Below are 23,909 nucleotides of genomic sequence, written 5' to 3'. Positions count from 1 at the left end.
TAGAGTGCAGGCAGTGGAAATGAGTTATTTGAGGAGTGCATATGGTGTGAGTAGAATGGATGGAATGAGTAATGAAAGTGTGTATGAACATTTTGGAATGTGTCACAGGGGTGAAGGGAAGAAGTGTGGAGTGGTGGAAGAAGTGAGCGACAGACTTTAAAGTGGTTTGGCCACATGGAGCGAATGGAGGAGAGTAAGATGACCAGAAGGGTGTATGTGAGTGAGATAGAGGGAGGGAATGCTAGAGGACGACCTCCAGTGAAATGGAGGGATAGGGTGCAAGAGTACGTTAGGGAGAGGGGGGAAAGATCTTTGAGAAACTTTGAGCAGGCAAGGAGGGAGTGTCTGGATAGAGAAAGATGGAAGCTCTTCTGGCGTGTACATCCCCTGGTGGGAGCTCCTAGGAGCAGGCGTCCATGAAATGAATGAATGAATGAATGTTGATATCGAGTCCAGATGATAGAGTACACAAGATAATGTGCAAGTTCTTCAGTAATTCGACTTTGAGTCCGAGGATTCCACTTGATATTTCAACAAGTTGGAAAAATCTTCTTGCAGTATTTCCATCATTTGATGTACCAGAGCCAGATTGTTTTGGCATGTCGACAACTAATCCTGTTTGACAACGAAAGGCTTTCTGTATTTTAGATTTCTGCTTTTGAACTGCTTCCTTTTCTTCTTGTGTTCTTCCTTGCCATTTCTTTACAGGTAACTTGTAGGATAGATGTAAGCAGCATTCCATAGTTCTTATCCAGGTATGTAAAGTTGATAATCCATGTCATTCCATCCTTGGACATAGACCGCTCTGAGACATTTTCTATGTCATTCATTTGCTTTGGAGATGCCCCGCACAGAGGACAACATTGCACTGAGTTGGCGAGTGATAAAGAGGATGCCACTTTTCCATCAATCATTGTCAAGTTCACCTCATGAATGACACTTGCGCCATTATTTATTTGTGTTGGTCTAAGTTGACATATTGCTTCTTTTAGGTATTTATCTTCCTCAACTAAAACTTCTGAGGTTTCCTTGACAAACTTGAATCGTGTAGGTCTACAATAAAATGGTGATGAAGGTTTATTATTCTTCCATACAAGGACTTTCTCATTAGCTTCTGTTTCTCCACTAAGTTGTAGAGGCACCAAACAAGTGACAAAGAAACAGGATTCAGACACAACATTTTGTTCTTGGTTATCACTCCGTATCTGCTTGTAAATGCTCAGGCCAGTTGTGCCATCAAGTCCCATCTTGCAAATTAACCTATATTCATTAACCTCGTGATTGACCCCAACTCGCTCAAATATTCTCCTTGTTGTATGGTCCAAAAGGTCTTGCAAGGTAACTTCAGCAGAACCGTCAGTAACTAGCCATTCTTTGGGAGGAGAAGGTAAGCAGTCTTCTTTGGCCAATCGAACATTGTTGTAGGAGGGAAAGATTTTTTATTTCTTTTCCAGTGCACTGTTTCTCAGATTTTGGTAGCTTCTCTTTGAAAGACCACGGTCTAAGATCAATGACAGTGCTTCACTTGGAGAAAAGGACCATTCAGTGTTATATGATGAAGTTGATGGGCTTTCAAAGTTAACTTGGGCTAACGACTTCGCCAACTGTGGCTGTCCATGCATTCTGAGAACTCTGGATGTTGAAAATACAAGCCTCTGGGGAGTTGTGTTTGTGAGCTCTTCAGTTTTTCTTCTCTTTGTTTTTTTCTGACGAGTCTTGAAAACTTTCAGGCCTGGGTCTTCCTCGGCATTTTGCACGTGTTTCATCAGGTGTGCTTTGATACACTTTGGTGGCCAGCCAGTCTTTGTTCCTACTCAACATATAATTTAGGTTTCTGCTAGCTCGTTTACACCTGATTTTCAAATCCTTAAGAAAGTTAGTCACAACATTTTCTGCTATAGTGTTATCACTTACAATGTCTTTGATCTTTCCAGGTAAGAAACCATGTAATTTTCCATCAATGAAACTATGTACATACCCAGTCTTTATTTATTCATTAAATAGATATTCATTATCAATACTCATTTCTGTTCTAGAAAATATTGGATATCTGAAAAAGAAAATATCATATTAATGTTTTTAAACGTAACATTTAGTTTTTTTTTAGCGTGTAACAGAAAAATAAAGGTAGAGGGTGACTTTTTTTTTTTTTTTTTTTTTTTACTTGGCGCAGCGCCCGCGTGGCACGGCATGAAACACAGACGTCACCAACTGTTCTCTATGTACTATGTAAAAGTCACAGCCAGTAGCAAAAAATATCTTGTGATATTATTTACGACAGAACTGCCTAACATTTGACACCAGTGACAATCTTTGCAAAGCTTTGCAATTTTTTGTCCCCTCTAAAGAACCTTTACATACATGACAATATTTTAACTTCTCAATATTTTTTTCTCAGAATATTTATAACCCACTTATAGAACCCACTTATATTAAACAAGCACCTCAGCATATGTAAATGTGCACCTAAAAGAAGTGTTAAAGAATGGATAATGCCAACAACACCCTGTCACGAACAGTAGCTAAAGAAACAATGACTAGTCTTTGCTGGCGAAAGCCGTCCCCTTTCCACAGCACACGTTGGATCATGTTTCAACCTGTATATGAGTTGAATGGCATGCTACCTGTAACATAGCATTCCTTTGTCTCGGACATGTGTATTTTTTATTTTTATGACTTTTAGAGTGATTGGGAAAAGTCAAAATTAGAATTTTGTCCACATGCTGGCCCACTGTGCAATGGCATCATTTTTTGGTTGAGTGTAAGTTTCCTCACTCTCCCAAATTAAATAATTAGCAGCCCTCTCCACCAGCGCGGCGAGGCATAAAGAAAGGCAGTTTTTGTCTCCCTCACTCATGAGTCAGATGGTGCGTCTGGCTGCTGTGGGCTGTAAACCATTGTGGTGCTGGTCGCGGCCATACGGCCGACCACACAATAGTGATAACAGTGTTATACAGTGCAATACCCTGATTGGATGGAGAGTAATTCTTATTTTATTCTCTTTACTGTCAGTATCATATATTTTTTTAAGTACATAATGGCACGGAGGCCTTTCAATTTCCCACAAATGATTCATGGTGCTAATTGTGGTACTGGAAATGTGAAGGAAGCATAAGGATCCTGATGAGATTCTGCTGTTATCAATGCTTCTACTGTCTTGAAAAGTTGGCTTACAAAATGTTTATTTATGGAGGCAGGAACATAAGCTAAGGAAAAAATTGTTTAAGCACACTTTATTCCATGTCCATAAATGCTCTGAGGCATTAATATTATTTTTAATGATTCATAAAAACTACAACAAATAACAAAGTCATTGCTATACTATGCATAATGATAAATGCAAGGTTTAGGGAGGCAAATACCTAAGAAACAAAATATTTTGGCGTGATAAAAATCTGACTCAAGCCAGCGAGACACGACTTTACAAATGAGCACAGAAACGAAAACTTATAAGGGCTAAGTTAGGTGTCTAGTTTGGCTCCACAATTTCATCTCTGAGGCCGCATTAGTTAGTTACAAGTGTCATATTCTCACAGCCAACATGTCAAAAACCCAGTCATGAGAAATGATTTAAGAAGATCAACAAAACCAAGTCACGCACCTTCAAAAAACAGCCCACAATAGACACATCACCCACGGCAGTGTTGATCAAGACTAAATGTGTTGAAAGCATTTAGTGTATTATGACAGCAAGGGTTTCAACAGCTGTTTCCTCCTACAATTAACCTGGTAGCAGCGACGGGCCAAATAGGTGGCTTTACCGCGTACCAGCGACGGGCAAAATTCTTCCCATGACATAAACCCCCATAATATATACGTATGCGTTTGATCACCAATGCATTGATACATATAATATAATGGTTTGTGTGCGTGATGATTTTTTGTCATTAATTCACTGAGAGGGGTCTTTGAGAAACATGATCGCCACAGCTGCTGGGTTAACACTGCTTAAAAATAATGGTAAGCCAGAACAAATACCGGGGAATATTCACGAGAGGGAAGCCTATCTATTAGTTTTGAGATGCTGACTGCTTATTTCTGGACAAAATATGCTGCTGTTTATCATGGAGACTATTTTTCTCTGGAAATGACTAAATGACTGACTTTTCAATGCCTTTTGTGCACCTTCTGCCGCAGCCACATACTTGTTTGCAGAGAGGTTCAACTTGGGGGACGAGTGGGAAATCAGGGGTTTTGGTGGGAGAGCAGATTTAAACTATTACAACACAACTTTACATAACCTAACCTCTAACAGGGGCCTTTGCCCCCCTCCTAACCAGAGGGGGCTGCGCCACAGAGTTATATACTAGAGGGTTCAACTCCATTCTCTCGCCACGGTGAGAGGTGAGGCCACTGTTCCTGCCTGTTACTCTGTGGTCGGCCGCCATACTGTGACGGATTGGCGACCTTTCCATGGTTCCACATGTTCACACTTAACCACTATTAGCGAGCCACCATTATGATATTTTGGAAAACTGAGCCGATCATTGTGTTGATGAGACATTGCTGCATATCATGGTCACAAATATATTGCACTCAGGTAAACACCCACAATAAAATAATGAGAAAAATAGTGTATAAACATTTTTGTTCACCTTTTTTGCTTCAACTCCTTGTCATCATTATACTTTTTATTGCATTAGAGTTTCATTTACGGTTTCAAATTCAGCACATCTATTCGATTCAGATGGTATATGACATGTACCAATGTAACAATACTCAGGGGTAAAAAATGGACAAGAAAATAACAAGTCTATCTGACAGAGGATCGCCGAGGCGCTGCTAACCTGATAATAGCAGACATAACTATGTCATGTTAGATTTCTGTCTCGCCATCCGTCACCTTAAGATGGCCGCCAATTGCTTCAAAGTCCAGGCTCTGGGAACCCTCTATGTATATAACTCTGTGGGCTGCGCTTCCCCTGGACCCCCAAAAGTATATGCGACATTTCTGCAAGGAGGTATTTCTTGCAGCAGCGGCTGGACTGCCAGGCAGGAGGCTACGCTTTGTGAGTATTATCCCAAGAATTAGTACCTTTGAGAAGACATGTGGAGGCAGGAGGTGTGAGGAGGACAGCCACCAGCCAGGAGTCTGCCCCCAGGCATCAGGGAGGCAGGGACCTGAAATACAGTAAACAAATATTAAGGAAAGAAAGACAAAACAAAGGAAAACAGTAACACAAAGGAAAGGAAAGATATCTTATTTTGTCCTGGTAGCCTTCAGCCCTCACAGATACCAACGGCAGAGTGTGGCAGCGGTCACTACAACTGTGTGAAAATACTACCCGTGTGTGTGGGGGCATACATCAGGGGACGCATCACCTCACCCACCCCACACAATAATAACACTTGCCAACACACACACAGCCTTGATCACCTTCCCCGTATGTCCAGCAGGGTTCCCGGCGGCTGCTTGTGGTGTCGAAAGGCTGAGAGAACGATTGTCACTTCCTAACAGACCTCACACCCTCCACAAGGCTTGGAATGGCGAAAAAAGTGTGGACTGGCTCGGCTGGGGCAGAGGTCGGCGGCCATCTTGTCTTCCTCTTCTTCTTCTTTGACCTGCATAGTGTTATTTCCTTATTTATTTTTTTAATTGTGTTTTAATGGCGGAGAATACTTGATGAAAATGTGGTTACTGTTTTTACGGGTTTGAATTGTCTTACAAAAGTGTTTTCATGTGTTTTAAGGGGATATTGGATTTCCCGGCATTCGCTCTAATGGCGCAAAATTATGAATAAAACGTCATTAGTGTTTTTTGGGGGCTAATTTGTGTTTCATTTTATTTATTTTGATAAGTATTGCTCGTCTCTTGACTTTTATCAACTTGTAAACATCAACTTGAGGGAAACACTTTGTCCCAGCGTCCTCTATACTCTCTCCTTCCCGAAACAAACAAGAGTCGTCTTCAATATTATTATAGCCAATTGATATGACCTTGTCTAACCTTGACTAATACAACTACAAACTTATTTTGAGAGAGAGAGAGAGAGAGAGAGAGAGAGAGAGAGAGAGAGAGAGAGAGAGAGAGAGAGAGAGAGAGAGAGAGAGAGAGAGAGAGAGATTTACATAGATTTACATAGAAAATCAGACCACACAGACCCCATGGTCCAGACTTGGTGGTCTGTCCTTAAACCTAAGTGATTTTACATTAATCAGAAGACTCCAAAACGTTGCATTTCTACTCTAGTTGATATTAAGTTGAAGGAAGTGACGGTCGAGCTTATTTTTGAAGGAGTCAATCGTGTTACACTGGACCACTGATGATGGGAGCTTATTCCATTCTCGCACTACAACGTTGGTGAAGAAAAATTTGGTGCAGTCTGAATTTACTTGTCTACATCTGAGTTTTACGCCATTGTTCCTCGTGCGCAAAGTGTCATCGATCATAAACAATGTTGATCTGTCTACATTCGTGAAACCATTAAGTATTTTAAAACATTCGATCAGTTTTCCTCGGAGGCGACGTTTCTCAAGAGAGAACATGTTAAGGGTAGAAAGCCTTTCTTCGTAGGATTTGTTGCGCAAGGAAGGGATAATTTTCGTTGCCCGACGCTGAACACCTTCTAATTTAGCAATATCCTTTGCATGGTGGGGAGACCAAAACTGTACCGCATATTCCAAGTGGGGTCTGACTAAACTGTTGTAGAGCAGGAGTATTACATCTTTATTCTTAAATAAAAAGTTTCTTTTAATGAAGCCCAACATTCTGTTCGCTTTATTTGCTGCATCGATGCATTGCTGTGAGAATTTGAGGTTTGACGCGATGTTGACCCCCAAGTCCTTGACGCATTGAACGCTTTTGAGTTTAACGCCGCGCATTTCGTAATCAAACTTTTTAGTCCTCGGTCCAACTTGAAGGACCTGGCACTTGTCTACGTTAAAGGGCATCTCCCATCTATCCGACCAAGCTGAAATTTTGTGCAAATCCTCTTGGAGGCTTTGCCTGTCTTCGTCAGTGAGAACCGAGTTACCAATCTTTGTGTCGTCTGCAAATTTACTAATGCGGTTATTGAGTCCAACATCCACGTCGTTGATGTAAATAATGAAGAGCACTGGGCCAAGAACCGAGCCCTGAGGGACGCCACTAGTGACAGGCGCCCACTCTGAGTTAAATCCGTCAATCACTACTCTTTGTTGTCTGTTGCTCAACCAATTCGCGATCCATTGGTTTACCTGACCGTCAATACCTATTTGTTTTAATTTGTAAAGTAATTTATGATGCGGGACTTTATCAAACGCTTTCTGGAAATCAAGATAGACTACGTCCAGTGATTTGGTTACGTCATAAACAGTGAAGAGGTCGTTATAAAGGTTAATAGATTTGATAGGCAGGATCTTTTGTTTCGGAAGCCATGTTGTGAGTCCCCAATTAATGAGTGGCTTTCAAGGTAACTCACAATTTTGTCTCTAATTATGCCCTCAAGTAGCTTACCTACAACCGAAGTTAGACTAATGGGCCTGTAATTACCTGGTACTTTTTGTCTCCTTTCTTAAAATCGGTGTCACGTTAGCCTTTTTCCAATCTGAAGGGACAATGCCTTGTCGCAAGGACATATTGAATACGGTTGTGAGGAGAGTATTTCGCTCTTTGTTTCTTTCAGCAGAGTTTGATATACTTTATCAGGTCCAGGACTTTTATTGGTTTTAAGTGATTTGAGGGCTTTAAGGACTTCATCGGGTTTTATTTCAAAGTTAGACAATGCATGCTCAGGATTTACATTAGTACTGGTGTTGGTGGTGGTGGTGGGAGGACTGTTATTATTAAACACCGAGGAAAAGTAATTATTTAATAGGTTTGCAACGTGTTGGCTGTCAGTCACTAGTGCACCGTCGCTGTTTATTAAAGGTCCAATTCCACTTCTGATCGCCTTTCTGTTGTTTATGTAACTGAAGAAGGATTTCGGATTATTTTACAGTTGGCTGCAAAATTTTCTTCATATCTACGCTTTGCATGAAGCACTAATCTTTTTACTCGTCGCCTTGCATCATTGTAAAGTCTAATGTTTTCTGGCGTTCTTTGGTCTTTCTTTAACCTGTAAGACAATTTTCTCTCCGTGACTGAGTGTTTAATTTCGCTATTAAACAAATGTGGACTTTATTAGTGTTAATTCGCTTCTCGCACAAGGGGACAAATGTGTCCTGCTGAGTGAGTAAGTGATTTTAAAGTTTAGCCAGGCGTCCTCTGCATTGCCGTCATCTGATAGTTGCATATCTATTAGTTTTCGTCGGATTTCTACGAAGTTGGCTCTTTTGAAATTGGGCACCTTAACTTTATTTTCAGTCACCGATGTTTGAGCTCTAATGTCAACGCGCACTAGTTTATGATCGCAGGAACCGAGGTGTTCTCCTACCGTGACATTACTGACTAGGTTATCTTGGGTCGCTATAACAAGGTCAAGTATGTTATTTTGTCGAGTTGGTTCAGAAACCATTTGGCTTAGATAATTTTCCTCTAGAAATTCGATCATTCTATGGGACTCACCTTCTGTACCCGACAGTGTCCTTGATCGATATGGGGAGGTTAAAGTCTCCTAGTATCAGTGAGTCGCTGTTATTAAGTGACTGCCTTAAGACGCTGTACATTTCAAGATCGCCATCAAGTGATTGCCCCGGAGGCCTGTAAGTGACAGATATATTTAAATTGACTTTTGCAATGTTTACTCTTTTGCACAAATGTTCAACGTTACTGTTTCTTGGTGTTTTGTCAGTAGGTTGCAAGTAGCTTTTTTGACAAAAGGGCGACACCACCCCCTCTACGGTTTACACGATCATTGTTGAAGAATCTGTAGCCATCTATGTTATATTCGGAACTTAAATCAATATTAGTGGTGTCGATAAATGTTTCGGTTATAGCAATTACGTCAAAGTTTTCTGTCAGAGCAAGACATCGCAGTTCATCAAATTTGTTTCTTAGGCTACGCGCATTGAAACTAAGGACTCTTAGGTTATCTTGAAGCTTGGTAATAGAGGTACTGGAGGGTTCAATGTTACGAGTCTGTTGCGGTGTATGGTGTCTATTTACACGGGCGGGATGGAAGGACGTGGCTGAGAGTCGTTTTTTGTTGTTCGGGCGTTACGTACGGCGTTGTTGAGGAGCCGCCCCGATGGGGGACAGGTGTATGCCGTCCCTTTGGAAAAGTCTACTCTGGCCGTAGAAATCGTTCCAGGCGTTAAAGAATTCGACGTCAAGCTCTCCGCAGAGAGTCTGCAGGCGGTTGTTGAGGCTGAAGGCCTTACTGTAGAAGTCGCCCTCATCCCATGTCCGTGGTAGAATTCCTGAAATCAAAATATTAGGGGATTTAGTCTTATACTGCTGGATGAGCCTACGGTACTTGTCCAGCAGTTCCTCAGACCAGGTCGTGGTGACGTCGTTTGTACCTGTGTGGAGAACAAAGTGAGTCATTAGAGGCCTCAGCGGAGACCTCGTCCAGGGCAGCTGTGATGTCGTCAACACCAGCTCCAGGATAACAGTAGTTACGCCTACGACGGGGGACTCTGCCACAGAATTCAACCACCTGATGGCGAATCATAGAGTCACCGACCAAGAAGGTGCTCTGTTCCTCGTCCTCCTCCTCCAGTATGGCAAATCTGTTGTAGCAATGAGTAGGATAAATGGCTCTAGGGGCGGGTCTGGCTCCTCCTCTCACGGGGTGAAGCATTCAACGTCAGCTCTACCGGTTCCCTGTGACGTGCCTTCGTCGGAAGGTGGCTGGGCATCGAGTGCAGGTGAGGAGGGTGATGAGGCGTCAATTGCAGGAGGGGCGACGATGTTGGCCTGGATAAACTCCTGCAAGGTATCAACAGTACTTGTTAGTTCGGTGATCTTCTTCTCGCCAGCCGTCAGCCTTTCGTCCTGTTGAAGGAGTCTCGTTTCCATCTGCTGAGTCAACAGGCAGATCTTGCAGACAGTCGATCGTCCTGAGAAGAAATGACCAGAGAAGTTTCCTGTGCAAGTCGAACATTTCTTTAGCGCCATCTTGGTAAGGAGGAGGTATCTATATATTTGCTTTGCTTTTCTTTTCGTAGGGCAGAGGGACGCGTGCGTGAATAAGCGAGAATAAGTGAGAGAGAGAGAGATGGGAAGGCGTAGGAGGAGATAGGGATGGAGGGAGGAAGAGGGCGAAGGAAGGGGAGAGAGAGAGGGGAACGAGATAGGGAGTGAGGAAGGAGGAGAGACAGAGAGAGGGGCAAGTGGGGGTAGTAATGAGAGAGAGAGAGAGGGGGGGCAATGGAGAGGGAGGCGAGAGAAGAGGAGGAGCGAAACGCGAGAGGGAGGAGGGAGGATTACTGGTCTCTGGGGAATAATCTGGTCAAGTCAGGTCAGGTAGGTCTGAACACCTGCGTAGGAAGTGGCGTCAGGTGGAATCTGGAAATATATAAAGAATGTGGCGGAAGAGTGTAACACTGTGTTTTGTGTATAGGTGTATATATGTTTTATAGGGCGCTACTGCGAGAGGGTAGATACAGGCGGAGAGGTAGTAAAAATAAGGGCAACACTTAATCCTGTCCGGCGAAGCACGTGGTCGCACAGCAAACAGCACACCTCTGCGGGCAGCTAACTCAGTTGACAATAAGCACTACGCATCACGACTCGACATAGCACTCGGCAACTAGCACAGCAAGATCTACAGTCCCTTTCAGTACAGCACACTAGGGTGGAATCTCAAGCGAGAGAGGTCACGGACGTGGGAGCGCGTTCGGTTTGACCTCTCGGGGTGAGGCAAGGCAAGCTGACTGGAAAGGCAAGGAGAGAGAGAGAGAGAGATTGATGATTTATTGTGTGTGTGTCCATGAGAGACCATGAGAGAGAGAGAGAGAGAGAGAGAGAGAGAGAGAGAGAGAGATTCTCTGGTTTATTGTGTGTGTGTAGAGAGAGAGAGAGTACCAGAGAGAGAGAGACATAGATTTACAGAAAATCAGACCACAGACCCCATGGTCCAGACTTGGTGGTCTGTCCTTAAACCTAAGTGATTTTACATTAATCAGAAGACTCCAAAACGTTGCATTTCTACTCTAGTTGATATTAAGTTGAAGGAAGTGACGGTCGAGCTTATTTTGAAGGAGTCAATCGTGTTACACTGGACCACTGACGGTGGAAGCTTATTCCATTCTCACTACAACGTTGGTGAAGAAAATTTGGTGCAGTCTGAATTTACTTGTCTACATCTGGGTTTTACGCCATTGTTCCTCGTGCGCAAAGTGTCATCGATCATAAACAATGTTGATCTGTCTACATTCGTGAAACCATTAAGTATTTAAAACATTCGATCAGTTTTCCTGGGCGACGTTTCTCAAGAGAACATGTGAAGGGTAGAAAGCCTTTCTTCGTAGGATTTGTTGCGCAAGGAAGGGATAATTTTCGTTGCCCGACGCTGAACACCTTCTAATTTAGCAATATCCTTTGCATGGTGGGGAGACCAAAACTGTACCGCATATTCCAAGTGGGGTCTGACTAAACTGTTGTAGAGGAGTATTACATCTTTATTCTTGAATACAAAGTTTCTTTTAATGAAGCCCAACATTCTGTTCGCTTTATTTGCTGCATCGATGCATTGATGTGAGAATTTGAGGTTTGACGCGATTTTGACCCCAAGTCTTTGACTCATTGAACGCTTTTGAGTTTAACGCCGCGCATTTCGTATTCGAACTTCTTATTCCTCGTTCCAACGAAGGACCTGGCACTTGTCTACGTTAAAGGGCATCTCCATCTATCCGACCAAGCTGAAATTTTGTGCAAATCCTCTTGGAGGCTTTGCCTGTCTTCGTCAGTGAGAACCGAGTTGCCAATCTTTGTGTCGTCTGCAAATTTACTAATGCGGTTATTGAGTCCAACATCCACGTCGTGGATGTAGATAATGAAAGCACTGGGCCAAGGACCGAGCCCTGAGGGACGCCACTAGTGACAGGCGCCCACTCTGAGTTAAATCCGTCAATCACTACTCTTTGTTGTCTGTTGCTCAACCAATTCGCGATCCATTGGTTTACTTGACCGTCAATACCTATTTGCTTTAATTTGTAAAGTAATTTATGATGCGGGACTTTATCAAACGCTTTCTGGAAATCAAGATAGACTACGTCCAGTGATTTGGTTACGTCATAAACAGTGAAGAGGTCGTTATAAAAGGTTAATAGGTTTGATAGGCAGGATCTTTTGTTTCGGAAGCCAGGTTGTGAGTCCCCAATCAATGAGTGGCTTTCAAGGTAATTCACAATTTTGTCTCTAATTATGCCCTCAAGTAGCTTACCTACAACCGAAGTTAGACTAATGGGCCTGTAATTACCTGGTACTTTTTTGTCTCCTTTCTTGAAAATCGGTGTCACGTTAGCCTTTTCCAATCTGAAGGGACGATGCCTTGTCGCAAGGACATATTGAATACGGTTGTGAGTGAGGAGAGTATTTCGCTCTTTGTTTCTTTCAGCAGAGTTGGATATACTTTGTCAGGTCCAGGACTTTTATTTGTTTTAAGTGAATGGAGAGCTTTAAGGACTTCATCGGTTGTTATTTCAAAATTAGGCAATTCATGCTCGAGATTTACAATAGTACTGGTGTTGGTGGTAGCGAGAGGAAGACTGTTAGTATTAAACACCGAGGAAAAGTAATTGTTTAAGAGGTTTGCAATGTGTTGGCTGTCAGTCACTAGTGCAACGTCGCTGTTTGTTAAAGGTCCAATACCACTTTTGATCGCCTTTCTGTTGTTTATGTAACTGAAGAAAGATTTCGGATTATTTTTACAGTTGGCTGCAATATTTTCTTCGTATCTACGCTTTGCCTGACCTACTAGTCTTTTTACTCGTCGCCTGGCATCATTATAAAGTCTAATGTTTTCGGGCGTGCTTTGTTCTTTCTTTAACCTGTAAAACAATTTTCTCTCATTGACTGATTGTTTAATTTCGCTATTAAACCACGGTGGGCTTTTATTAGTGTTAATTCGCTTCTCGCAGAAGGGGACGAATGTGTTCTGCTGAGTGAGTAAGTGATTTTTAAAGCTTAGCCAGGCTTCCTCTACGTTGCCGTCATCTGATAGTTGTATTTCTGTTAGTTTTTGTCGGATTTCTACGAAGTTAGCTCTTTTGAAATTGGGCACCTTTACTTTATTTTCAGTCACTGATGATTGAGCTTTAATGTCGACGCGCACTAATTTATGATCGCAAGAACCGAGGTGTTCTCCTACCGTGACACTACTGATTAGGTTATCTTGGGTCGTTATAACAAGGTCGAGTATATTATTTTGTCGAGTTGGCTCAGAAACCATTTGGCTTAGATAATTTTCTTCTAGAAATTCGATCATTCTATGTGACTCGCCTGCTGTACCTGACAGTGTCCAGTCGATATGGGGAGGTTAAAGTCTCCTAATATCAGTGAGTCGCTGTTATTAAGTGACTGCCTTAAGACGCTGTACATTTCAAGGTCGTCATCAGTGATTGCCCAGGAGGTCTGTAGGTGACAGATATATTTAAGTTGACTTTTGCAATGTTTACTCGCACACAAATGTTCAACGTTACTGTTTCCCAGTGTTTTGTCAGTGGGTTGCAAATAGCTTTTGACATAAAGGGCGACGCCACCGCCTCTACGGTTTACACGATCTTTGTTGAAGAGTCTGTAGCCATCTATGTTGTATTCGGAACTTAAATCAATATTTGTGGTGTCGATAAATGTTTCGGTTATAGCAATTATGTCAAAATTTTCTGTTAAAGCAAGACATCTCAGTTCATCAAATTTGTTTCTTAGGCTACGCGCATTGAAACTAAGGATTTTTAAGTTATCTAGAGGCTTAGTAATAGAGGTGGTGGTACTTGCGGGATCACGGTTACGTGTTTGTTGCGATGCACGGCGTCTATTTACACGGGTGGGGTGGAGGGACGTGTCCGTGACTCGTTTTTTGTTCGGATGACACGCACTGCTTCGTTGAGGAGCCTTCCGAGTCTGGCTGCCCCGATGGGAGAAAGGTGCAATCCGTCCCTGTTAAAGAGCTCATTTTGTCCATAGAAATTGTCCCATGTGTTGAGGAACTCCACGTCAAGCTCCCTGCAAAGAGTCTGTAAGCGGTTGTTTAGGCTGAAGGCCTTACTGAAAAAGTCGCTCTCCGCCCAAGTCCGTGGTAGAACTCCTGAAATCAAAATGTTAGGGGATTTAGTCTTATACTGCTGGATGAGCCTACGGTACTTCTCCAGGAGTTCCTCAGACCGGGTCGTGGTGATGTCGTTCGTACCTGTGTGAATAACAAACAGTGAATCATTAGTAGCCTGGGGGGAGATCTCCTCAAGAGCAGCAGTTATGTCGTCGATCCCAGCACCAGGATAGCAATAGTTCCGTCTTCGACGAGGAACTCTGCCGCAGAACTCAACGACCTGCTGGCGAATCATGGAGTCACCCACCAGGAAGGTGCTCTCCTGCTCGTCCTCCTCCTCCAGAATGGCAAACCAGTTGAAGCAATGAACAGGATAAATCGCTTGTCTGGCTGGTTTGGCTCCTCCATTCACGACGGTGAAGCCATCATGGTCGGTGCCACTAGCATCCTCCCGTTGCGTGGTGTTGTCCGCTGGTGTCGACGGTACCGCTGAGGGCAAGGGGGCGGTTGGAGAAGGGTTTGGCACCACAGCAACGTTAGCCTGGATGAATTCCTGCAAGGAGGCAACAGTGCGAGAAAGCTCTATTATTTTATTCTGACCTGCTTCCATCTTCTCTTCTTGCTCCTGCAGTCTGGTCTCGAGATGCTGCCTGGTGAGAGAAAGCTCTATTATTTTATTCTGGCCTTCTTCCATCTTCTCTTCCTGCTCCTGCAGTCTTGTCTCGAGATGCTGCCTGGTGAGAGAAAGCTCTATTATTTTATTCTGGCCTTCTTCCATCTTCTCTTCCTGCTCCTGCAGTCTTGTCTCGAGATGCTGCCTGGACAGACACAGTCGACAGATAGCAGAACGCCCTGTAAAAAAGTGAGCTGAGAAGCTACCGTTACAAGTACTGCACTTCTTAGGCGCCATCTTAGCTGAAATGAAAGAGATAAAAACACAGAGTGAAGGGGATTAGGAAAGGGGGTGAGGTGTGTGAGAGGTAGTTTAGTAATGGAGGAAAAGTGAGAGAGAGGAGGAGTAGGAAGGGATGTGAGGTGAGTAAAGAGGGGGAAAGAGAGGTGTGTGAGATCAAGGAGGGTTAGGAAATAGGTGAGGTGGGAGAGAGGAGGAGTAGGAAGGGATGTGAGGTGAGTAAAGAAGGGGAAAGGGAGGCGGTGAGTGAGGTGTGTGAGATCAAGGAGGGTTAGGAAATAGGTGAGGTGGGAGAGAGGAGTAGGAAGAGATGTGAGGTGAGTAAGAGGGAAAGCAGGCGGTGAGTGAGGTGTGTGAGATCAAGGAGGGTTAGGAAATAGGTGAGGTGGGAGAGAGGAGTAGGAAGGGATGTGAGGTGAGTAAAGAGGGGGAAGAGAGGTGTGTGAGATCAAGGATGGTTTTGAAAGCGGTGCGATTAGTGAGAGGGAGTTTGGGAAAGTAGGTAAGTGGGAGAGAGGAGGAGTAGGAAGGGATGTGAGGTGAGTGAGGTGTGTGAGAACAAGAAAGGTTAAGAAAGAGGCGAGGTAAGGTGGGTGAAGAGATGGGTAAATAGGATGTGAGGTAAGGTGAGTGAGGGGGGGAGGGCTTAGAAATATGTGGAGGTGAGGGAGGAGTAGGAAGGGCTAATCCTCTAGGGGATGAGGAGGAGCAAAGGGATGTGAGGTGAGCGAGGGTGGGGGGCTTAGGTGAGGGGAGGGAAAGGGGTGTAGGAAGTGTTAATCCTCTAGGGGATTTAAAGAGGGTGTACTGAGGAGGAGCAGATTTAATCCTCAGGGAATTCAAAGGTGGGTTGTCGACACACCCAAATCACGCAATGAGACACTCAGGAACACAAAGTCACACTCAGGACACAGAAACACTCAGAAACCCAAGCACAAGCACGACTAAACACCCTCAAGTTACTCATAAAAACACCGGAAGTACAACAGCACACTCAAAACACTGAAACCCACGCAGAGCACTATAAACATCAAATCACACGTAAAAGCACTGGAAACACAACACACTCGAAACGCAGAACACTCGAAAACAGCCAAATCACACGCAGAAACACCGGAAACACAACAGCAAACTCAAAACGATCTGAAAACCACGAAGAACACTAAGAAGCAGCAAAATCACACACAAACACAAACACAACACACTTGAATCACTCTGAAACCCACGCAGAACACCCAGAAACAGCCAGATCACACGCAAAAACACAAACACAACACACTTGAATCACTCTGAAACCACGCAGAACACGGAAACAGCCAGATCACACGCAAAACACCGGAAACACAACACATGAATCACTCTGAAACCCACAGAACACCCAGAAACAGCCAGATCACACCAAAAAAAACACCGGAAACACAACACATGAATCACTCTGAAACCCACAGAACACCCGAAACAGCCAGATCACACGCAAAAACACCGGAAACACAACACACTTGAATCACTCTGAAACCCACGCAGAACACCCGGAGACAGCCAGATCACACGCAAAAACACCGGAAACACAAATCACAGAGGCAACCCTAGGCATAAACCACAAGCGAACACACACCAAACACGTGTCGGGAAATCACAGGCAACACACAAGGTCCACAAGCGAGAACACACAAACGCCCAAGAGCACGACGAAAACACAGGGCAAGCGATGTTGTGGGGCGCAGCGGGTGGTCGACCTTCTCTCAGCAGAGAAGAGAGATTGATTGATTGATTGATGGTTTATTGTGTGAGAGAGAGAGAGAGAGAGAGAGAGAGAGAGAGAGAGAGAGAGAGAGAGAGAGAGAGAGAGAGAGAGAGAGAGAGAGAGAGAGAGAGAGAGAGAGATTGAATGATTGACGAACCTCACTCTTCTGTCCCCTCCCTATAAGACATATGTATTGTGAGAGAGAGAGAGAGAGAGAGAGAGAGAGAGAGAGAGAGAGAGAGAGAGAGAGAGAGAGAGAGAGAGAGAGAGAGAGAGAGAGAGAGAGAGAGAGAGAGAGAGAGAGAGAGAGAGAGAGAGAGAGAGAGAGAGAGAGAGAGAGAGAGAGAGAGAGAGAATATTACATCATTTAAAGGGACGGAGAAAGGTAATTAACGCACGCACGAACAAACACACACACAAAAAAACTTATGTGATTTTTTTTTGTGTGTAAAGCGGTCATAATTATTATGTGTGTATGTGTGTGTGTGTGTGTGTGTGTGTGTGTGTGTGTGTGTGTGTGTGTGTGTGTGTGTGTGTGTGTGTGTGTGTGTGTGTGTGTGTGTGTGTGTGTGTGTGTGTGTGTGTGTGTGTGTGTGTGTGTGTGTGGTCATGTGTGTGTGTGTGTGTGTGTGTGTGTGTGTGTGTGTGTGTGTGTGTGTGTGTGTGTGTGTGTGTGTGTGTGTGTGTGTGTGTGTGTGTGTGTGTGTGTGTGTGTGTGTGTGTGTGTGTGTGTGTGTGTGTGTGTGTGTGTGTGTGTGTGTGTGTGTGCGGTCATGTGTGTGTGTGTGTGTGTGTGTGTGTGTGTGTGTGTGTGTGTGTGTGTGTGTGTGTGTGTGTGTGTGTGTGTGTGTGTGTGTGTGTGTGTGTGTGTGTGTGTGTGTGTGTGTGTGTGTGTGTGTGTGTGTGTGTGTGTGTGTGTGTGTGTGTGTGTGTAAAGCGGTCATGTGTGTGTGTGTGTGTGTGTGTGTGTGTGTGTGTGTGTGTGTGTGTGTGTGTGTGTGTGTGTGTGTGTGTGTGTGTGTGTGTGTGTGTGTGTGTGTGTATCAGAGACTTCAACATCAATCTATTAGAACACACAACACATTCACCAACAGGCAACTTTCTTGTCAACATCCAAGCTTTAAATTTCATTCCCCACATTGCCAGGCCAACTAGGTTTCCAGATAGCTCAATTTTGTCCGAACTGTCTCTCCTCGATCATATATTTACTAATTTCTCAAAAAATACACCTCAGGTATAATACATTTCCCCATCTCTGACCATTTACCAATATTCTTGAATATTTCCACTCCAATACCAAGCAAAAATCCCACCAAAACTGCATTTAGACACGTGACTCCTGAGTTTAAGCACCTTTTCTCTCATAAACTCAGTAATATAGTCTGGAATGCTCTCTTATCCTCGTGAGATGTTAACACCAGTTTTAGTAAATTTCTTACCAAAATCAATGAATTATGCAATGACTGTTTCCCGTTGAGAGCTAAATATATTTCTGAAAAGAGACTGCAGAACCCCTGGATAACAACAGCTGTTATTAAGTCCATTAAAACTAAAAACAACCTATATAAGGATTATAAAGTAGGTGCTATCACAGAAAATCATTATAAAGTATACCGCAATATGTTAAACAGGGTTATTAGTAACTCAAAAAAGTCTTATTACATGAATATATTTACAAATTTCAACAATGATACTAGAAAAATCTGGAATACTGTTAATCAACTTAAAAACAACTACAAAAAATATATTTAAGCTACATATCCGAAAATAGCAAAATACTCGACATCCTTCAGAGATATTTAGACGGCTGAAAATATGGTTTCACCCTAAAAAAATTGCTACAAAAGGTTTTTTGGTGGTTTTCTCTAGTATCATACGTGTCTAATAACATACTAAAAGTCTACCGAAATCTGACCACCGGAAAGGGGCAAATTTCAAGATGGCGTCCAAGATGGCCGCCGAATCATTCAAATGCTCCTAACTCCCTTATTATTCATCCTAGACAAGTGATTTGGGTGTCTAACCCCATGTTTTCGATGTCAAGGAATCTAAATAGCTCGTTTAAACTGCAGAGAAATAATTACATAATCACAAAATCCAAGGTGGCAGACCAATGTGGCCGTCAAAGGAAGAAAACGCCTCAAACATCTTCGTTATTTATTCACTTTTGTGTCCAAGTATCCACATCTTTTGTGGTTCTATGAATCTATTCCGATGGTCGAAATTCTAATGAAGTGTTAACCATATTTGTAAGATCCATTATACTTTCAAAACTGTCAAATTATCAAAACACTTATTAGTAGTACAAGTTTTACAAATTGTCATTGTCAAACTCTTCCTCTGGTAATGACTGATTGTGTGGATTGTCGCAATTGTCAACTTGACATGATCCACAAGCTGACGTGCATGGTAGTCCGTAACCCCTGCAACTGCACCTTGGTGTTCGACAGGCAGTTGTGCAATTGCAGTGGACCATCCGTAGGAGGGTTTCTGGGGCAGCTGGTTTGTTGGTCATGACTGGTACGAACTGATTGTCCTCTAGTTTCCATCCCCAATTCACCGCATCCATGCCACTCTCGTTTCCAGTCCACACCATGATCTGGTAATAGACTCTAAAGCAATGGTATTTAGTCGAGGACTCGGTAGGAGGAAGACGTTCTGGGGCTACTAAAGACTTGGCAGAAACAATTTTCTTGCTGAAAAGGTTGTAGCGCAAGGAGGCTAGCGAGTCAATACTTTTGCCACCAAACATAACTGCCATTGCCTTGCTCCCAAGGTCCTCTATGACACTGTTTGTTTGATCTGGGAGCAGAAACGCATCCGAACATGTCTTCATGGTTGATTCGCCATTCACAAGTTTCTGGAATACTGACTTCTTGCTGACGCTAAAAATGCGTGAAGTTGTATCGCATCCTGTGAAAGCATGAACGAACAACAAATGTGAGCACAAGTCACTTCCCAGAACTTGTTTCATCTCACAGATGTCGTACACTTTAGGAGCTGAGGACTTGTCTGAACGGAAAAAGAGACCCTTATTATTGTTCGTCTCGGTTTAGTAGAGAAGAAGAATCAGTAAGTCTGTGTCCTCACCAATCAAGGTCGTGGAGTGATGTTGTGAAGCCTCGATTGCAGCCTTGGCAATGTCCACATCTGCATCCCCAGGCGCATTAATAACCGTACAACCCTTCTTGTGTAGTTCATCAGTAATCAGGTGGATAAGACCTTGTTTGTTACAAGGTCTGGACAGGAAATCATCCTTTTTTCCCACGAACTTGGTATTTGCATTGAAGCTGACAGCTGGATGCGTGTTTTGCCCACGTCTCTGATGTGTATTGTCTTTGATGGACGGACCTTCACTATAGCCATCAAACACTACCGTTGCTTTACCGTAGAGGCGTGTGGTAAAGTCCGCGTATGACTGCGCAATTGCACCATAACTGTCAAGAATGAAGGAGTTTGCGAAATTTTCATCATTTGACGGCCATATTGGTCTGCCACCTTGGATTTTGTGATTATGTAATTGTTTCTCTGCGATTTAAACGAGTTATTTAGATTCCCTGACATCAAAAACATGGGGTTGTACACCAAAATCACTTGTCTAGGATGAATAATAAGGGAGTTAGGAGCATTTGAATGATTCGGCGGCCATCTTGGACGCCATCTTGAAATTTGCCCCTTTCCGGTGGTCAGACTGTGGTAGACTTTTAGTATGTTATTAGACACATATGATACTACAGAAAGCCACCAAAAAAACTTTTGTAGCAATTTTTTTAGGGTTAGGCGGATTTTTTTCATAAGTGCAGCCGTCTAATTCAATAATATTACACAAATATTGCTGTTAACACGTAACATAACAACACAGGGGCGTAGCCAGGATTTCAGTTAGGGGGTCACGATCCTTACCAGTCTGTCTCTCAATACTGAAAAGGATTTACACCAGTGGTTCTTAACCTTTTTCATCGCATGACCCCCTGAGACTCCCCAGGGTATTGCCGTGACCCCTATAATAAACTATGTAATGGTGACCTTTGTGTAAAGGTAAGGTAAAACAAACCTATATGACGATCCTGATTTATAGAAAATATTACAAATAAAAGACCTTGAAAAATGCAGCAGATCCCCTACAAGTGCTATTTCAAAATCCGTGGAACTAATGCACATAAAATAAAACCTACTTATTCAGTCAGTGGGAGGACTGACGTCATTGTTTTGTAGCCACAAGTACATCAGAGCGAAGAGCAGTGCTCAACAGGCAACACCTCATGTCGCCGTCAGTCACAAGTCACTGCGTGCCTTCGTTTTCAGTGCCATCATTGATGAGAATCCAGCCTCGCAGCGATAGGTCGAGGTCCAGTATGGCCAGTGCACGCACCGAAAGAAGAGGATAGTCGTCATTCAGTGTCGCCCAAAATGTCGGAGGCTCTTGCTCAGGGAAATCGACTCTCAGCTGAGTATCCTCACGAATTTGAAGAAATTCTACCTTCGCAGCAACATCAGTATCACAGATGGCACTGTCCTTCACTGAGAAGGGTCTGGAGATCCACGCATCAGTACAGCGGTCATCCAGTCCTGGAAAGTAACTGTCGATGGCGTCATTCACTGCCAGAAGATGAGCTGAGATCTCCTCACGGAAACTGCATTCAGCTTCTGCCATAGAATCTAGGATAGTTGTCATCTGAGGGAAGAAAGTTGTGTCACTGTCCTGAACTCTTTTCACGTAAAGTTGAATCTTACACTTGAATACTGCCACTTTGTCACGAACTGTGTCCAGCACTGCAAGGTTTCCTTGGAGTGAAATATTCAGGGAATTCACTTCAAAGAAGAAATCAGCCAAGTAGGCAACCTTTGTTACGAAACAGTCATCTTGCATCATTTCGTGAAGAAGATTTTCTTTCGAGGTTCGACCTTCTTGCAGCAACATCGTTATTTCCTCTCGAAGTTGCAGCACGCGATTCAGAACTTTGCCACGTGAGAGCCAACGTACCTCCGTGTGAAACAGGAGAATTAAGAAGACAGAGCCCATTTTTTCACAAAGCACTTTAAAAATCCTTGAAGTTGTTGCGCTCCCTCGGATATGGTTCCCAATCTTCACAACGTCTGTGAGCACTTCAAGTCCTTTTCCTCATCTGCTCCTATTCTCTCACTCCTCATCTTTATCATCTTTAGACTCCTCTTCCTCCTACACCGATTTATCCCTCCCTCATCTTTATCATCTTTGTACTCCTCCTCCTAGTTATTCTTCCCCTGCTCCTACTCCTCAACTACTCTTCTCTCCATTATGTGTAGGCGCCTCCTCTTCCGCGCCGTTGTTTCGTATTCCGGACACGTCGCCTCGTCCTCCGTGCACAGTTAGGCGTAATGCCACGCCTATTATATTCATATTTCCCAGTGGACAACTAATGGAGTGTGGACCCGAAGTGAGAAGCGGGAGGGGGAGGAGGGGGGAGGGGGGTTGTAGGGGGAGATGGGATGGGAGGGAGGCAGGGGTAGATGAAAAGGGTGATGGGGGTAAGGAAGACTGGGTGCGGTGGCAGGGAGGAGGGTGTTAAGTGTAGGGAGGATAATGGTGGTGGAACTATATGGTCTTATCTGCCTAGCTCGGGGAGTCCTTCATCACCTTTTTAAGTGTGGTGCAAGGAAGGTCGGCTTGGTAGGGGGGTGGCAGGGGCGGCTGGGGAGGTGCAGCAGGGAAGGATATGGGGTTGTAGAGGAGAGGAGTGGAGTTAGCAGGGTGGGAGGGGAGAGAGGGTTGGGTGGCAGGGAGAGAGGGTAGAGGGAGGGTTTGGTGGCAAGGAATGGAGGGAATGGCAGAGTACGACGAGAAGGAAGAGGAAGAGGAGGGGAAGCAGGAGGAGGAGGAGGAGGAGGAAGAGGAGGAGGAAGAGGAGGAGAAGGAGAATATGAGTGTTTGCGTGTGTGTATGTGTGTGTGTGTGTGTGTGTGTGTGTGTGTGTGTGTGTGTGTGTAATAATAATAATAATAATAATAATAATAATAATAATAATAATAATAATAAACGGTTTATTTCATGAAGTACCCGGCAGCCCTTGAGCTGAAAATATACATCAATGGAAGATGAAATGAAATGAATGAGACAAATGAACAAAGTAGTATGATTGAAAATAAAAAGGAAAATAGAAATAACAATAATAGCAATAATCATAGTAAAGATAATAATAATAATCACGATAATAATAATGATAATAATAATAGTAATCATAATCATAATAATATTCATAATAATAATAATCATAATAATAATCATAATAACAACAACAATAAGTCCTAATGAAATGTGTGTGTGTGTGTGTGTGTGTGTGTGTGTGTGTGTGTGTGTGTGTAAAGTTTTTTTGCACATTGTTAACACGTTTATTTATCTGTTCATTATTGGATGCGATATAAAGAGAGAAGGCGGTGTGTGAGATCCACTAGCTCTAGACTACTTTCCGAACTCTGCCAACTCCAATCTCCCACAAATTTCCCCAAAACATCTCCGCCAAACCGAGGTGTAGGGTCTGTGAGAGCCCCTGTTACTGTACACAGCTTACGTGATGGATCGACCAGACCGTGAAGAAGAGTTATCACCCACCTCGGCCTCCGGCAGCACCTCAAGTACCGAGAAGAACAAGCCCGCCAAGAGGAAGTCCCTCTGCCTGGGGGAGGAGACAACGTCTCCTGCCGTAGTGAAGAAAAGGAAGTGTGTGAGTGACGGCTGCGTTGCCCACACTTACTCTGGCCCCGAGAAGAACAAACCTGCCAAGGGGAAGTCCCTCTGGCTGGAGGAGGAGGAGAAAAAGTCTCCTGACGTAGTGAAGAAAAGCTTGTGCTCCGTTGGCCGCAGCGCCGCCGAGCACCAGGTGAGCGTCCCCGGACAGCAAGGGGACGACAAGAGAAGGGAAGTCACCAAGAGACCGGCACCAGACGCCGAGCACCAAGTGAGCGTCCCCGGACAGCAAGGGGACGACAAGAGAAGGGAAGTCACCAAGAGACCGGCACCAGACGCCGAGCACCAAGTGAGCGTCCCCGGACAGCAAGGGGACGACAAGACAAGGGAAGTCACCAAGAGACCGGCACCAGACGCCGAGCACCAAGTGAGCGTCCCCGGACAGCAAGGGGACGACAAGACAAGGGAAGTCACCAAGAGACCGGCACCAGACGCCGAGCACCAAGTGAGCGTCCC

At 43.9% G+C, this 23,909-nt stretch overlaps 1 long non-coding RNA gene across 2 annotated transcripts in view; it reads right to left on the bottom strand.

Annotated features, from left to right (window-relative positions):
• The window catches only part of LOC126991046 (uncharacterized), a 28,707-nt gene extending 23,072 nt beyond the window's left edge, over nt 1-5,635 (bottom strand). Inside the window, exons 1-2 of one of the 2 annotated variants that reach the window (XR_007745066.1) lie at nt 5,378-5,635; nt 5,036-5,121 (exon numbers count right to left, since the gene is read on the bottom strand). This is a non-coding gene — a long non-coding RNA (uncharacterized LOC126991046). The remainder of the gene's footprint in view (nt 1-5,035; nt 5,122-5,377) is intronic. The other variant, XR_007745067.1, reaches the window with a different exon arrangement.
• Nucleotides 5,636-23,909: the final 18,274 nt, after the last annotated feature.

This window comes from Eriocheir sinensis, unplaced genomic scaffold (genome assembly GCF_024679095.1).
Source record: "Eriocheir sinensis breed Jianghai 21 unplaced genomic scaffold, ASM2467909v1 Scaffold232, whole genome shotgun sequence".
Taxonomy (NCBI): domain Eukaryota; kingdom Metazoa; phylum Arthropoda; class Malacostraca; order Decapoda; family Varunidae; genus Eriocheir; species Eriocheir sinensis.
Note: the sequence above shows the minus strand (reverse complement) of the source record. Positions and strands in the feature narration are given on the sequence as shown.